Raw genomic sequence first — 15,663 nt, forward strand, 5'->3', positions numbered from 1 at the left:
TGGGCACAGTCAATGTTCAATAAATACCACTGATTGATTGAATGGGTCCAAATTTAAGCAGAGGGCAGTTTCTCCTCCAGAAACCCAACCCTTCAAGAGACATGTGTCTCGGAGCAATGACAAATCAGGAAATAGCCTTTGATTCCCAGATTGTTATAAACAGCAAGAGATGATACTGATCTTGTGACAATCCGTCCCATCGTCTCTTGATTTGCACTTTTAATCCCTTTTGGTGGATCAGCAGCGTCCTTACTCTTCGAGCTTCCCAACATCGAGGAGATTGGGGGTCTTGTCTGTCTGAACCTGATCATTTGATCTTGGGAGCCCCTTGAGACCAAGCTGTTAGCCAGGTGGCCGCAGGGAGGCTCTCAGGCTCTTTCTGTGCAAATACAATTCATTCATTCATTCAATAGGATTTATTGAGTGCTTACTGTGTGCACAGCACTGTACTAAACGCTTGAAAAGTACAATTCAGCAACAGATAGAGACAATCCCTACCCAACAACGGGCTCACAGTCTAGAAGGGAGGAGACAGACAACAAAACAAGAAAACAGGCATCAGTAGCATCAATATAAATAAATAGATTTATAGATATACTATCATTAATGAAATAAATAGAATAATAAATATGTTCATAGATACACAAGTGCTGCGGGGAGGGGAGGAGGAGCAGAGGAAAAGGGGGGCTTAGTCTGGAAAGGCCTCGTGGAGGAGGTGAGCTTTCAGTAGGGCTTTGAAGGGGGGAAGTGTGTTAGTTTGGAGGATGTGAGGAGGGAGGGTAGGGGTTGTGGGCTCATACAGTCCTAAGAATGTTTCTGTGCAGCCCATCTGGGGATTTGCTGAGTCCCTAGTGGGCAAGGTGGTTACCCAGAGAGGAGTGGTGAAGAGATAGATCCCCAGGTGAGCCCCATGTGGAACGGGGACTATATCCAATCTGACTGTAGCAGCAGAGAAACAGCATTGACCTAGTAGAAAAGGCCTGGGTCTGGAAGTCAGAGGAGTTGGGTTCTAATGCCGCTGTGCTGTTTTTCTGCTGTACGATCTTGAACAAGTCACTTCACTTCCCTGGGCCTCTGTTTCCTCATCTGCAGAAAGGGATTCAATACTTGTTCTCCCTCTACCTAGACTGTGAGCCCAATTATCTTGCATCAACCCCAGGACTCAATATGGTGTTTGACTCATAGTGAGTGCTTAATGAATGCCACAGTTACTGTAACTATTCCACTGCCTAATACAGTACTTGCCACACAGTAAGCACTTATTTATTATTATTATTATTATTACTGTTGTTATTGTGATCAGGAATCTTCAACTTTGAACCCCAGGTGGGAAAGGGACGGTGTCCAACTTGATTATCCCCAGTGTTTAGTGCAGTTCTTGGCACATATCAATCAATCCTGTTTATTGATCACTTACTAGGTGTAAAGCACTATGCTTAGAAAGTACACTATAACAGAGTTGGTAGACATGTTCCCTGCCCACAAGGAGCTTATAGTCCAGAGGGGGAAGTTAAGCACATACGATAAAATTCAAGCAAATATCACAATTATCATCATTATTATTGCTTGTTCCCCTGGCCCATCATCTTAAAAATCTCCACTGGAACCCCTGAAATCCATCTTGAGCCCAGAGGGGCAGTGGGGTTGGCAGATATAGGGCATCTCTTCCCCTTTGCCATCACTGCCATGTTTACTTCTTCTCTGACCACTTCCGCTACTGGAGAAGCTCCAATCTTCTCCCCGGAGTGTTTCTAGGCATCTTCTCCCTGGAATCTCCTGGAATTAGGTGGTGACGGCTCCAACGCTGGAGACGAGAGAAGGTGTATGCTACTACCATCACTACTATAATAATTATAATTTTTGGCATTTATTAAATGCTTACAATATGCCAGGCACTGTATTAAGGTGCTGGGGTGGGTAGAAGCAAAATAGGTGGGACACAGGCCCTGTCCCACAAGGGGCTCACAGTCTCAATTCCCAATTTACAGATGAGGTAACTGAGGCACAGAGAAGTTAAATGACTTGCACAAGGTCATGCAGCAAACAAGTGGCAGAGGTGGGATTAGAACCCATGACCTTCTGACTCCCAGGCCTGTTCTCTATCGGCTACGCAAGGCCGGCATTACTACTACTAATAATAGGATTTATTAAGTGCTAAACCCAGAGGCAGCTATAAAGTGATTGATGGGACACAGTCCCTGTCCCCCACACAAGGTTTCCAATCTACCTTATTCCCACTTTACAAGAAACCCAGGCCCTAGTCCTGGTTCTGCCACTTGCCTGCCGCGTAACCTCTCTGCACCTCAGTTTCCTCCCGTAAAGTGGGAATAACGTTGACTGTAAACCTTGCGTGCTTAGTACAGTGCTCTGCACACAGTAAGTGCTCAATAAATAATAATAATAATGTTGGTATTTGTTAAGCGCTTACTATGTGCAGAGCACTGTTCTAAGCGCTGGGGTAGATACAGGGGAATTAGGTTGTCCCACGTGGGGCTCACAGTCTTAATCCCCATTTTACAGATGAGGTAACTGAGGCGCAGAGAAGTTAAGTGACTTGCCCACAGTCACACAGCTGACAAGTGGCCGAGCTGGGATTCGAACCCATGACCTCTGACTCCAAAGCCCATGCTCTTTCCACTGAGCCACGCTGCTTCTCAAATACGATTGAATGAATCAATCAACAGGGACTGGGTCTTCCGATTCCTATTCCTGAAGTCGTTCTACAAAGCCCCGCTCCCCTTTCGACACTTCCATCCCCACATCTTACTCTACCCTTAAGATGCCCCATTTGAGTGCTTCTGTCATTGGCCAAGTGTGTGCTCATGACTGGCTCCTGTGTTTGTGCTTTTTGTCTTTCCACCTCTGTCTTTGTCTCTGTTTGTCTCTAATGGCAGAGAGGGCTCATATCTACATAGAGCATTTTCAAGCGTAAAAGGGCTGTGAGGAAATCAGACTAGTAGATCATCCAATCCAGTCTTCTGTTTCCAAAACTGGCAACAAGATTTAAGGTGGAACAATGAGCTGGTTGTCCTCAATGAGCTGGTTGTCCTCCTTGTTATCAGTGCCAATAGATCAATCGATCGATCGATGACATTTATTAAACCCTGTTTGCAAAGCACTGTACTAAGAGATGTGAGAGAACAATACAACAGAGAAGGCAGACACGACCCAGGCCCAAAAGAAGTTCGGTCTAGAGGGGGACACAGACACTGAAATAAATGGATACGAACAGACCTTTGTCCTGGAGTTCTGGAATTTGTTGAACATCAATTACATGATCCCCCACCTACCCCCTTCTGGAATTTGTAAACTTTAATATTCATTCATTCAATAGTTTTTATTGAGCGCTTACTATGTGCAGAGCACTGTACTAAGTGCTTGGAATGGACAATTGGGCAACTGATAGAGACCATCCCTGCCCAATGACGGGCTCACAGTCTAAACCAGGGAGACAGCAAAGCAAAACAGAACAAAACAAAAACAAGACACCATCTTCAAGATAAATAGAATCAAGGAGATATACACCTTATTAACAAAATAAATAGGGTAATAGATAATATTCATCATTCATTCAATAGTATTTATTGAGCGCTTACTATGTGCAGAGCACTGTACTAAGCACTTGGAATGTACAATTCGGCAACAGATAGAGACCATCCCTGCCCAATGACGGGCTCACAGTCTAATCGGGGGAGACAGATGACAGAGCAAAACACAATGAAACAAAAGCAAGATGACACCACGATATATAGAATCAAGGGGATGTTCACCTCATTAACAAAATTAATGGGGTAATAAATATACAAATGAGCACAGTGCTGAGGGGAAGGGGGAGGAACAGAGGGAAAGGGGGCTTAGCTGAGGGGAGGTGAAGGGGGGAAGGGAGAGGAGCAGAGGGCAGAGGGGGAGCAGAGGGAAAAGGGGAAGGTCAGTCTGGAAAGGCCTCCTGGAGGAGGTGAGCTCTCAATAGGGCTTTGAAGAGGGGAAGAGAGTTAGTTTGGTGGAGGTGAGGAGGGAGGGTGAGGAGGGAGGGCATTCCAGGACAGTGGGAGGACATGGGCCGGAGGTCGACAGCGGAATAGGCGTGAACGGGGGACAATGAGGAAGGGAGCGGCAGAGGAGCGGAGCATGCAGGGTGGGCGTAGAAAGAAAGAAGGGAGGTGAGGTAGGAGGGGGCAAGGTGATGGAGACCTTTGAAGCCATGAGTGAGGAGTTTTTGTTTCGTGCAGAGGTTGATAGGCAACCACTGGAGGTATTTAAGAAAGGGAGTGACATGCCTGGAGCGTTTCTGTAGGAAGATGATCCGGGCAGCGGAATGAAGAATAGACTGGGGTGGGGAGAGACAGAGGGAAGGGAGATCAGAGAGCAGGCTGACACAATAATCCAGCCGGGATATTATGAGAGATTGTACCAGCACGATAGCCGTTTGGACAGAGAGGAAAGGGTGGATCTTGGCGATGTTGTAAAGGTGAGACCGGCAGGCGTTGGTGGCGGATTGGATGTGTGGGTTGAATGAGAGAGCTGAGTCAAGGATGACACCAAGGTTGCGGGCTTGTGAGACGGGAAGGATGGTCGTGCCATCACAATGACAGGGTAGTCAGGGAGAGGGCAGGGTTTGGGAGGGAAGATAAGGAGCTCAGTTTTGGACATGTTGAGTTTTAGGTGGCGGGCAGACATCCAGGTGGAGACGTCCTGGAGGTTGGAGGAAATACGAGCTTGCAGGGAAGGAGAGAGAACAGGGAAGGAGATGTAGATTTGGGTGTCATCTGCATAGAGATGATAGTTGAAGCCGTGGGAGCGAAATATATACAAATGAGCACAGTACTGAGGGGAGGGGAAGGGGGAAGAGCAGAGGGTGGACGTGGGGGGAGGGGAGAGGGAGCAGAGGGAAAGGGGAGAATAATAATAATAATAGTATTTATTAAGTGCTTACTATAGGCCAAGCACTGCTCTAAACACGAGGGTAGATACAAGGTAATCAGGTTGGAACTGTGTCCAACTGGAACAGGTTGATCCCCATTTTACAGATGAGGCAGATGAGGTACAGAGAAATTAAGTGACTTGTCCAAGGTCACACAGCAGACGTGTGGCAGAGCCAGGATTAGAACCCACATCCTCTGACTTCCAGGACCGTGTTTGTTCCGTTCGGCCACACTGCTTCTAAACATTCTTGGTTCTCGTCTTTCAGTACTAATCTTTTCAGTCTGTCCTGATTTTGAAGCTGCTTCATTTCCTGATCAGTTTGGTTGCCTTTCTGTGTATCTGGTCTGACTCTGCTGTTCTTAAAACATAGGGACAACAATCGCAAGCAGGTGCAGGTGTGCATGTCTGGGTGCAGACTTTCAGTGGTTTTATATCATGACCAAACTTTGGCTTTTGTTTTCTAGGCCCTTTGTAATGATGCCCAGAATTATTACCCCTTTTTGGCTACGGCTAAGCACGGTAAATACTGGGCAAACCTCTGGTCTCATGGATGAAGCTGCTGTTTCTCAGCTGCCCCTTGGTTCTTCAGAAATACCAAGCATAATTTGTCCCTTTGAATGCCACAGGATATGAGCTGTGAGACCTCTTCAAAACAGAGAAGAAAGAGCCCCTCTCCTCCTACCCCCGGGCCGTCCCCTAGACAGTCTCCCTTCCACCCATGATCTTCTAGATGGAAAGGAGAATTCTGGATCAGTCAAGCCTCCTGCCTACTCTCATCTCACATAAGCAGCATGGCATAGTGTCTAGAACACAGGCCCGGGAGTCAGAAGGTCATGTATTCTAATCCCGGTTCCGCTCTTTGTCTGCTGGGTGACCTTGGGCAAACCACTTTACTTCTCTGGGCCTCAGTTACCTCATCTGTGTAATGGGGATTGAGACTGTGAGCCACGTGGGACAGGGACCGTGTCCAACAAGATTTACTTGTATCCACCACAGCACTTAGTAGAGTGCCTGGCACATAGTAAGTGCTTAACAAATACCACAGTTATTACTATTATTATTACCTAATGTCTCCATGAGCCATCAGGAACAATAATTCTATCCCTTGGGATTTCTGAAGCAGCATGGATAGAGTTCAGGCCTGGGAGTCAGAAGGACCTGGGTTCTAATTCCGGCACCGCCTCTTGTCTACTCTGTGACTTTGGGCAAGTCACTTCATTTCTCTATGCCTCTATTACCACATCTGGAAAAGGGGGATTAAGACCATTAGCCCTGTGTAGGAGAGGGACTGTGTCCAGCCCAATTATCCTGTGTTTATCCCAGCGCTTAGAATATTTCCTGGCACACAGTAAAGACTTAACAAATACCACAGACATCATGTCCGGAAAGCTAGTAGAAATAGGAAGGGCTGAGAAGTGGACAGTGGGAGATAATCTACCCATATAGAATTCCACCATCTCACACTTCAAAATGGGTGGGAGTGGAGAGCTGGTATACTTGACTCTATGTCTTGGAAATGATCGAGAAAGGGACCAGGTCAGAGGAAAGGAAAACCTCCAAAGCTAAAAGGGTGAGAATAAGGAGTTGGCCTGAGCGGGAGACGACACTGTTGGGGAAGAGACACCGTGCTTGCTAGCAGCAGAGGTGGAATGAGTTGGAGTGCAGCTCCCCACCCTCTCAATGCAATCGATTGAGCACAGATGCTTTCAAGGGATGCCTTGCCCATTTCTGACATTCCCCAGTCCTCGTGAATCCTTGCCTGCCTCCCAACAGATGTCACAGTTCCCCCTCCCCTTCGCCAGCCCAACATCCGCTCAGGCCGCTAATATGCTGGGGCGCCAGCATCGTACACAGTGGATGGTGACCCCCTGACCCTACCCTACCTGCTTGGGGCTGTGAACCCCACTGGACTTCTCTGGCACGGACTGGGCCTTCCTTCCAGATACTCCTGGCCGGGAATGCGAAATGCCTAGAGGTGAGGGGCCTCTCAGTCATGGCCCGGTGATTGCTGTATCACGGGTGAGTCCCCCAAAGTCGGCGTGGCTCAATGGAAAGAGCCCGGGCTTGGGAGTCAGAGGTGATGAGTTCGAATCCCGGCTCTGCCACTTGTCAGCTGTGTGACTGTGGGCAAGTCACTTCACTTCTCTGTGCCTCAGTTAACTCAACTGTAAAATGGGGATTAAGACTGTGAGCCTCACGTGGAACAACCTGATCACCTTGTATCTACCCCAGTGCTTAGAACAGTGCTCTGCACATAGTAAGCACTTAACAAATACCAACATTATTATTATTATTATTATTATTATCATCCCAACAGAGTATTGGCTGCCGGAGCCCTTGGGCATGTTCTGGAGTAGAAGCCATTCATTTATTTAGGCAGCAGAGGGCGCCACCCTATCCCTTTCCAAGAGAAAAATACCCAATTTTCAACCGAATTCACTCCCTCAATCCTGGCTGTTTTTGAGAAATCCCGAGCTGTTTTCGAGAATTGAGAGAGTTCAGGAGATGTTGGCTAGGGAAAAGTGCAAGTTAGTACACATAGGGACACATATAAAACATCAGGATTACATAGGGGAAAAGACCGACTCAAGAAGCAGCGTGGCTAAGTGGAAAGAGCCCGGGCTTGGGAGTCAGAGGTCATGGGTTTGAACCCCAGCTCTGCCACTCGGCAGCTGTGTGACTGTGGGCGAGTGACTTCACTTCTCGGTGCCTCAGTGACCTCATCTGTAAAATGGGGATTAACTGTGAGCCTCAAGTGGAACAACCTGACTACCCTGTATCTACCTCAGCGCTTAGAACAGTGCTCTGCACATAGTAAGCGCTTAACAAATACCAACATTAACATTAAATGTGTGGGGGTCATTGTTCGCTAGAAGTTTAGTGAACTGACAACATAATGCTGCTCTTCTTAAAGAATTCGTTTCTGGTCATCACAGGGATATAGAGAACCTAAAGTGTCTGGAGAAGAATGAAAACGATTAGGGGAATAGAGATTATTTAGCCTAGAGCAAAGAGGGCTTAATGGACAGTCCTCTAGACTGTAAGATCGTCCTCAAGACTGTAAACTCAATGTGGGAAGTGAACGTGTCTACCAACTATGTTGTGTTGTACTCTCCCAAGCACTTAGCACAATGCTCTGCACACAGGAAGTGTTCAATATAGGACACAAATTGATTGATTGATTGATTGATGGACTCGATAACTCTAAGTAAATGAAGGCTTTTCATGAGGAGACTGACCACTTCTCCATGTTCACTGAGAACTGAAAAAGAGGAAGTAGGTTTTCAAGGGAAATGCTGTTAACGGGTCAGAGTGTGGCCTGGTGGAAAGAACAGAGGCCTGGAAATTAGAGGACTGGGATATTTAAAATCCCTGCTTTGCCACTTACCTGCTGTGGGACCTGGGGCAAACCATTTCACTTCTCTCGACCTCAGTTTCCTCATCTGTAAAATGGGGATCAAATACCTCTTCTGTTCTTCCCTGTTAGACTATGAGCCCCATGTAAGACAGGGACTGTGTTTGACCTGATTGTTTTGAATCTACCCCAGCACTTAGCACAGTGTTTGGTGCATTGTAAGTGCTCAACAAATATTATTATTGTCATTATTATTATTATTAATCATTTATTGAACACTTACTGTGAGCAGTGCACTAAATTAAGTGCTCCCCCTCTCATTGCCATGGAGAGGGCTGGTGCCACAAGGTACGCATGACTGTGCCCCAGGGGTATGTGTTTGCCCATATCTAGACTATTGGTCACCAGAGTGTGCGTGTGTGTGTGTGTGTGTGTGTGTGTGTATGTTTGTGTGTAAGTGTATGTGAGATGTCTATCTGGATGCTTGTCTGTCTTTCCCCAGCCTCTTCTTTGGTGTCCCTTACTTCCCCTCACTCGATCCTCCCTTTTCTCTGATTCCCCCTCCCCACCATCCTTTCTTGGTTTTTATCTCCCTCTCCCTTTCATTTTTTTTTTACTTTATGTCTTTCTTTTTTCTCTCTATTTTTCTAGGGTACAATATAAACAGAGTCGGTAGACACATTCCTTGCCCACAACAAGATTACAGTCGAGAGGGGAAACAGACATTAATATAAATAAATGAATTATGGAACTTAATATAAATAAATGAATTATGGATACTATATGTGTTGTGGGGCTGAGGAGAGGGTGAGTAAAGGATTCAAAACCAAAGCAGAGGGAATACAGGAGTGTGAGAAGAGGAAATGAGGGTTTAGGCAGGGAAGGTCTCTAGGAGATGTGCCTTTAATAAGACTTTGGAAGTGGGGAGAGTGACTGCCTGATAGATATGAAAAGGGATGGTGTTCTAGGCCAGAGGGAGGATGTGGGTGAGAGGTCGGCATTGAGATAGATGAGATCAAGGTATCGTGAGAAGGTTGGCATTAGAGGAGCTAAGTGTCCGGGCTGTCTTGTAGTAGGAAATCGGGGAGGTTAGGTAGGAGGGGGCAAGGTGATGGAGTGTTTTAAAGTCGATGGTAAGGAGCTTCTGTTTGAAGCAGAGGTGGATGGGCAACCCCTGGAGGTTCTTGAGGATTGGGGAAACATGGACTGAATGTTTCTGATACAGTAATCAAGGCATGATAGCACAAGTGCATGAATTAATATGGTAGCATATTGGATGGAGAAAAAAGTGCAGATTTTAGTGATGTTGTGAAGTTTGAACAGACAGGATTTGGTAACACTGAATATGTGGATTGAATGAGAGAGGTGAGTCGAGGACAGTGCCACGGTTATGGGCTTCTGAGACAGGGATGATGGTGGTGCTGTCTTCAGTGATGGGAAAGTCAGGGGGAGGGCAGGATTTGGGTGGGAAGATGAAGAGTTCTGATATTATTCTATTGGTGGTATTGTTATTATTATTCACAGTATCCTACCTCACCACTGCTGCTTTGAGGAAACATATGATAATTGCTTCCCTGTCATCCTACCGAATGGTTAGGGATGTTCCATCTAATTCTAACAACCTTAACTTTCCCTCTAGCAACCAGCCCATTATGGACCTCTCATCCAGGCATTTATCCTACATTTATTCATTGTGACCACTTCCGTAGCCACTTCCCAGGCCACAGCTGCAGATGATCTGATATTATGCCCTGGGCTGAAGCAGTGAGAGGACTCATTGCCATGGAGAGGGCTGGTGCCGCAAGGTATGCATGACTGTGCCCCCGGGGTCTGTGTTTGCCCATATCTAGAGTATTGGTCACCAGAGTGTGTGTGTGTGTGTGTGTGTGTGTTTGTGTGTAAGTGTATGTGTGATGTCTATCTGGATGCTTGTCTGTCTTTTCCCAGCCTCTTCTTTGGTGTCCCTTACTTCCCCTCACTCGATCCTCCCTTTCCTCTGATTCCCCCTCCCCACCATCCTTTCTTGGTTTTTATCTCCCTCTCCCTTTCATTTTTTTTTTACTTAATGTCTTTCTTTTTTCTCTCTATTTTTCTTTATTTTCTCTCTCCTTGTTCTCCTGTCCTCTTTTGCTCTTTCCCTGCTTTTTCAGATCCTCCCCCTGACCCATTTGAGCTACTAAACATAAAATCATCTTACAAAAACAAGCTCACGCCAGTGTTAATAAAGGTCATTTACCTCAGCCTCCTTCTTGGTTGTTACTACTGCTGTTGTGACTGATATAATTTACCATTGGTTAACCACCAAGAATCACACATCATGGTTAAAGCAGGTGAACTGCACAGTGGTTTGGGAAGAAAGATTCTCCAGCGGTTAGCACCAGCGACTTAAGAACAATTGCAAGCCCAACCTTGTTTTCAGTCCAATGAAAGGGGCATGGGTGACTACTAATGAATCAATCATATATATTGAGTGCTTACTATGTGCAGAGCACTGTACTAAGTGCTTGAGAGAGCTCAATATAATGGAATTGATAGACACATTCCCTATCCGCAATGAGCTTCCTGTCATTCTTGCCAATTCAGGTTCGTGGGATGGGCGCAGAAGGGGGACTAAGGGTGCAAACTTTCTCAGTAATAAGCATATTGGTGTTTGTTAGGCATTTACCAATGTACTAAGCTCCAGGATAAATATAAGATAATCAGGTCAGACAAAGTCTCTGTCTCACGTGGGTCTCACAGTCTAGATAAGGAGGGGAACTAGGCTATGAGAAGTCAAGTGACTTGTCCAAGTTTACACAGAAGGGCAGTAGCCCATCTTCTTTCCATGAGGCCATGTTGCTGCTCACAATAAAGCCCAAGCCCGATGTGGATGGGGGACAAAGGATAAGAGGACTCTGTGGAAGAATAGGATAGATTTGTGGGCAGGAGGTGTGTGGAAGAGAAGGCAGGTGAGAAGGTTGTGGTCAGATAGAGGGATTTTAGAGTTGGTTGGGGTAGAGACTGTACAGTGACTAGAGATGATGAGATGAAGTCTGTGTCCAAGTTGGTGAGTGGGTGAGCTGGGGTGGAGCAGGAGGAGAGTGGAGTTGAGATGTGATAGAAAGCAGGTAGCAGAAGGGTCGTCAGGAACGTCTATGTGGACATTGCAATCCCCAAGGTTGGAGAAAGAGAGAAGGAATGTGAGAAAGGGAACAAAATGGTTCAAAAAGTTGAGAGTGGGACCCTGGGGCGGATGGGCGGTAGATGACCGTTACTAGAATCTGAAGTGGGTGGCAGAGGCTGATGATATGGACTTCAAAGGAAGGGAAAGAGAGGGGTGGGGGAAGTGAAATAGTATAAAAGCGGCATTGGGAAGCAAGTTGGAAGCCAACTCCTCCCCCTTTCCCCGTGAGACTGGGGGAGTGGGTGAAGATGAGGCCCCTTCTAAAGAGAGCAGCAGGGGAGACCACGTCACCTGGGGAGAACCAGGTTTCAGTGATGTTGAGGAGGAGCACACCTCCTCCAGGAAGCCTTCCAGATAAGTTCACAACAGAGAAGCAACGTGGCCTAGTGGATAGCGCATGGGCTGGGGAGTCGGAAAGACCTGGGTCCTATTTCCAGCTCTGCCACTTGTCTTCTTGTGAACTTGGGCAAGTCACTTAACTTCTCTGTGCCTCAGTTACCTCACCTGTAAAATGGGAATTAAGACTGTGAGCCCCATGTGGGACCTGGACTGTGTCCAACCTGTTTAGCTTGCATCTACGCTAGCACTTAGGACAGTGCCTGGTACCTAGTAAGTGCTTAACGAATACCATAACCATACAAAAACAAAAAACAACAACCGCCCCCACTCCCTAGTTGCAAACCTAACAGCCACCTTTAGCACTTATGTAATTTATTCCTATCCTCAGCACACACACACATGTGTTTATATATATACATATATTCATGGATATGAATGTTTATTTGCATAGTCAATCAATTATTCAGCTGTTTCATCCTGATATATTTGTACTATTACCTGTTATGTCCTTGTCATTCCTTCTGCTCCCATCCTGTGCAAACAATTTTTGTCTGTTTTCTTCACTAGATTGTACACCTTTGAGGGTAGGGAATGTGAGTCTTGTTTCTCTTAATTCCCCATGCACCTGGTACGGTGCTTGGCATTCAGTAGGCACTCAGTAAATACCAGTGATGGGTTGATGATAGACTCAATGAAGTTTTTGTCTTGTCTTACGCTGTCAAGCTGTCTCCGACCCAAAGCGACAGCATAGACACAACTCTGGATACAAGCTGGAAAATGTTTGCCTGGGCCCACCATCACTTCTGCAAATGGTTTGGTCTCGAAGGGGATGAAGTGGAATGTGACTATCTTTACTTCCTGAAGGATTCTACCAACTCCGCTATATTGTACTCTCCCAAGCGTTCAGTACAGTGCTCTGCATTCAGTAAATACAATTAATTGATCGAGTCATTAAATTCTGTCAGCTAGTGTTCTGGAGATAGCTAGAAGATATCTCACAGTAAGCACCCCACATATAATGAAGCACAGGGCCGATTGTTGGCTGCAAGGAGTGCCTGACTGTCTTTAGGAAACTTCCTCATTAGGAGATTAAAAATAGATTTAAAAAAATAAACAGGAGTTCCTTAAATGTAGAAAGATACTTTCTTCCAAACCATCCAAGTAAGGTAGGTGAATATGCTCACATTTAGTCACACAGCTTGGGAGGGAAAGGAGGCAGGGGTTGATTCAGGGTGGATTTTCCTCTCAATGAAGCACTTTCAGTATAATATGGATCTTTGCTTTCACTCTTACTCTCCCTAGCAGAATCCTCCAGTAGATAAGCTGTATTTTGTCCCGCAGCCATTTTTTAATGGTATTTTTTAAGCACTTCCCCTGCGTCAGGCACTGTACTAAGCACTGGGGTAGAAACTCGCTAATCAGGTTGGACACTGTTCATGTCCCACATGGGGTTCACACTCTTAATCCTCATTCATTTTACAAATGAAGTAACTGAGGCACTGTGAAGTGACTTGCCCAAGTTCACAAAGCAGACAAGTGGCAGAGGTGGGATTAGAACCCAGTTCCTTCTGACTCCCAGGCCCGTGCTCTATCCTGCTGCCCATGCTGCTTCTCTGTACTTGTTGTTCTTCAGTATCAGTGATGACCATATCCCTCGTAATCAGCCTCTCATGCTTCCTTCTCTAAGGAGTCAGTGACAGAAGAAGGGATCATACCTGGATCTTCAAGTACTCTAGTCCTGTCCCCCGAGGTGGCACAGATGCCCAAGGGTGTGGTCCTGAAGTCTCTAATCTTTGAGAAGCAGCATGGTGTAGTGGGCAGAGCATGGGCCTGGGAGTCAGGTGCCAGGCTGATTCTAATCCCAGCTCGGCCACTTGTCTGCTCTGTGACTTTGGGCAAGTCACTTCACTTCTCTGTGCCTCAGTTACTTCATCTCTAAACTGGGATTGAAACTGTGGGCCCCAGATGGGACAAGGACTGGGTCAAACCCGATTTGCTTATATCCACCCCAGCGCTTCATAAAGTGCCTGGTACATAGTAAGTGCTTAACATATGCTATTATTATTATTTGCCTCAAACCACTGAGCGCTGGCCAACTCAGTTTATGCTCTCTGGCTTCCAGGTGTCCATGTAGGTCAGGCCTCCCTCCCAGCAAGTCTTGCCCTTCTGCCTTCCCTCCCTCCCCAGCAAGTTGGTACCAAAGAGGGTACCGAAGCCGTCGAACCCATCAAATGGCTCTCTCAGGGAGGCGAGTCTTGCTCTCCAATGAGGATAGCGGGGCCAAGAGCCGGGTCTGGCGGCTGACTCTTCGCTGGGTGTCAGGTTTTCCCTGCCGCCAGAAGGTTGAGGCAGAGCAGCCAGCCTCAGTGGGCCGCCATCGCTAGGAGCGGGTGTGTCTCCTCGGCACCAGGTTGGTGGCCTAATGAAGGGAAGCTAGAACAAGCTCCTGCATGCCCATGTGGGCCAACCTACAGGTCCCTGACGAAGGCGGGGCAGCGAGGGTTCGTGACTCACAGCAGCCAGGCTCAATGAGACTCTCCCTCTACTGCTTAATCAGCAGCCGCCCCTCCACTCCGGCCTCCGGCGGCTTCCATCCCGCTCCTGGGCTGGTCGGATCTCGGCCTCGAGGCTCTGCTCTCCTTTCATCCTCTTCCTGGGGTAGGAGGAGGTTTTCTTCCATCAGGAGTTTAAGCTAAAGTTCTTGCCTCCTCTGCAATTTGGGGCTGGAGCCTCTTTACTGACCCCCAGTAACCTCGGGCTCTTCTTTCAACTTTCCTTAGGGGTTCCTGAGACTGAGAAAAAAGTACCATTTCGATACCAGCCGCCTCCTAGGAGGAGGGCAACCAGGAGCCCGGGTAATAGGTGCTTTCCCCGTTTTCAGCAGAGTTCCCCTAGGTTTTAGTGAATCCCATTTCTGTTATTCTGACAGCTCTAATTGCAACGAGGAAACCCCTGAGAGAAGAAGAAACCCCTGAGAGGTTTTGTGTGAAATCCCCGAGGGTTTAAGTTCATCTCTTGTTATGTTCATCTCTTGTTATGTTATCTCTCCCAGTTCTCCAAACTTCTTCCAGTTAGGGTTGAGCTGGGTCGACAAGTGGCAGAGAAGCTCAATTAGCTGGAGACCGATAAGGAGAAGCCCCCAAGCCCACCAACCCTACTGGCCTCCGCCTTTCCACAGGTCCTAGGTGATTGAGCACAGTAGGGATTATGTTGTCCTCTGCCCCCTGAGTTTGACAGAAAAGTCAGTCTGTAGCAGGTTAGAGAGGCATGTTTCAGCAACTGCGATCACTGAGCTCCTGGGAGTGGAGCTAACCGGGAGCTCATCTTATCTGTGGATCCACTTCATGGATTAGTTACATCCCCAAAGGAACCCTCTGCTCTTGGGGCTAGTTGCAGGGGAAAAGGATGAGCCAGCGGTCTGGCCTCTCCCCAGAGCTCTGGGCTACTGGCCATTTCCCCGACTAGCGCTGGTCTGGTGCGGATGGGATGTGGTGCTTGGACTGGGGTCAAGTGGAAGCCCGGGGAGAGGAACCCGGAGACAAAAAAATGCATTCCCATGAAGCCGCGCTCTTGTGTTCTAGGCCCACTTGACACCTGCCACTAGAGATGTCTGCTGTATAGGTAAATGCTAACCTTGAAGGAAGGGGCTGGAGAGGGAAAGTGACTTGTTCAGCGGCGGTCAGTTAAAGTTGAAAAAACAACCTAGACATTCCCATTACTGTCTCCCCCTCTAGAACGTAAGCTCGTCGTGGGCAGGAAAAGTGTCTGCTAATTCTGTTGTGCTCTCCTAAGCGCTTAGTACAGTGCTCTGCACATAGTAAGCACTCGATAAATACGATCGATTGATTGACTGAATAGCCCCGTCAGACAGTCACCACCCTTT

General features: G+C 47.2%; 1 long non-coding RNA gene across 3 annotated transcripts in view; it reads left to right on the forward strand.

The window, feature by feature from the left end:
* Positions 1–13,175, forward strand: part of LOC120638130 — a 21,162-nt gene extending 7,987 nt beyond the window's left edge. For 2 of the 3 annotated variants that reach the window (XR_005659635.1, XR_005659633.1), the window contains exon 3: positions 9,918–10,329. This is a non-coding gene — a long non-coding RNA (uncharacterized LOC120638130). Of the gene's footprint in view, positions 1–9,917; positions 10,330–12,503 lie in introns of those variants that run through there. The other variant, XR_005659637.1, reaches the window with a different exon arrangement.
* Positions 13,176–15,663: the final 2,488 nt, after the last annotated feature.

Source organism: Ornithorhynchus anatinus, chromosome 2 (genome assembly GCF_004115215.2).
Source record: "Ornithorhynchus anatinus isolate Pmale09 chromosome 2, mOrnAna1.pri.v4, whole genome shotgun sequence".
Classification (NCBI taxonomy): Eukaryota; Metazoa; Chordata; class Mammalia; order Monotremata; family Ornithorhynchidae; genus Ornithorhynchus; species Ornithorhynchus anatinus.